At 40.9% G+C, this 1,550-nt stretch overlaps 1 protein-coding gene across 1 annotated transcript in view; it reads right to left on the reverse strand.

The window, feature by feature from the left end:
- Window positions 1–1,241, reverse strand: part of KCNJ16 (potassium voltage-gated channel subfamily J member 16) — a 108,321-nt gene extending 107,080 nt beyond the window's left edge. The window contains exon 1 of the mRNA XM_011370405.2: window positions 1,171–1,241. The gene's annotated coding sequence lies outside the window, so the exon portion shown is untranslated. The remainder of the gene's footprint in view (window positions 1–1,170) is intronic.
- Between the last annotated feature and the right edge of the window lie 309 nt (window positions 1,242–1,550).

A 1,550-nucleotide genomic window follows, 5' to 3' on the forward strand; every position in this document is an offset into this window, starting at 1 on the left:
CCACATGGCACGGAGCTGTGGCCGCCTCTTGGAGCTGAGAGCAGCCCCTGGCAAACAGTCAGTAAGAACATAGGGAAGAATTCTGCCAGCAACCTGAGTGTGGGTGGTAGCAGACCCAGTCAAGCCTTTAGATGAGAAGCCAGCTCGTCTTGAGTACAGCTTTACACAGAACCTAGATAAGCTGGGCCCAGACTCCTGAACCACAGAACCTGTGACACACAAATATGTGTTGCTGTAAGCCACAAAGTTTGTGATCATTTTTTATGCAGCGACGGAAAACTAATACGAATCAGTATTTCATTTTTCCAGATCGTGTTATTTAAAAACTCCTCACAGTACTCTCCCAAATTCCCTAAAAATTATGCCTTGTGGTTCAGTCATCATTTTAGTCAACATCTACGCAGGCTCTACCATTTAGAAACTATTCTCATAAGTATTATTAGATCGACGGCTCATTGAGATATACTGATGATAAATTAGTCTCAGAGAAGAGGTAAGGAAACTGAGTCTGTGAGGTATGAACTGACTTACCCAAGATCAACCAAATAATAAATGACACATTTTAGATTTGGACCTTGACTACAAATCCCAGGTTATTTATTCTTCTCCACTACTTTGCTTTTCTTAATTTAGTCTTAGATAATTAAAACAATGGAAATGAACCATGGTCTCTGCCCTTACAAGGATCAGATAGATTTACTCTGTCCCCCATGATGGCAAAATGCCTATCTCAAAAATGTACATGTTAACTGTCCCCAAGATTAAAAATGTGTGCTAGCAGGAAAAAGTCCCATGGAAAATTCTAAGGCCTCCTCCTGCTAACCAAATAACTCAGTAGCAATATCTTCATCTAAAATCAGGTTTAGAATTGCAGATAGGAGTGTTACTATCATCAGCATTAAAGGCATAAAGCCAACGCTTAAAAACGTTTTTTATAACATCTTTCCAGGAGTAGTCTTTAATTCCATGAATAGCTGAAAATAAAAGGGCTTTGGCAAAACACTTTACGATTAAGGCCCAAACTCTAAACCTTATTAGTAACCAAAGCAGATGGTAATGTTAGCTAAAAGAATTTGTTTTTTAACTGTTCTCTGTTGAAGGAAACATTTGGAAGCGATGTGAAGGGCTCGCGATTTACCTCTCTGTGCATGGCTGAGGGAGGAATTCTACCTGTGAGGTCTGCTGCCGGTCTGATCCAAAGGCCAGCGAACGCGGCACACGGCAACCTCCTTTGAAACGGAGCAGAGCGTTTGCTACAGGAGAGAGATCAGAGGCATCAGCACAACGAGCCATCAGAGTGGGTGCCTGCAATGACGGGAACGATTAACGTGGTCCCGCCCTAGTTTCACGTCTGTCAATCTGAATAGTGGTTATTAACAATTTCCCCACGTTTGTCTCTTTATTTAAACCCATTAGGATCGTTGAGGTTGTGGAAGCTGAAGGATCATTTTATAACAATTAAAGGATCATTTAATGTTTGCCAAACATTTAATAAGCTTCTAAAAAATACCCTGTTTTAGTTCAGCTCACAATTTGGCCCAAGATGAAAG

Source organism: Pteropus vampyrus, unplaced genomic scaffold (assembly GCF_000151845.1).
Source record: "Pteropus vampyrus isolate Shadow unplaced genomic scaffold, Pvam_2.0 Scaffold169, whole genome shotgun sequence".
Classification (NCBI taxonomy): Eukaryota; Metazoa; Chordata; class Mammalia; order Chiroptera; family Pteropodidae; genus Pteropus; species Pteropus vampyrus.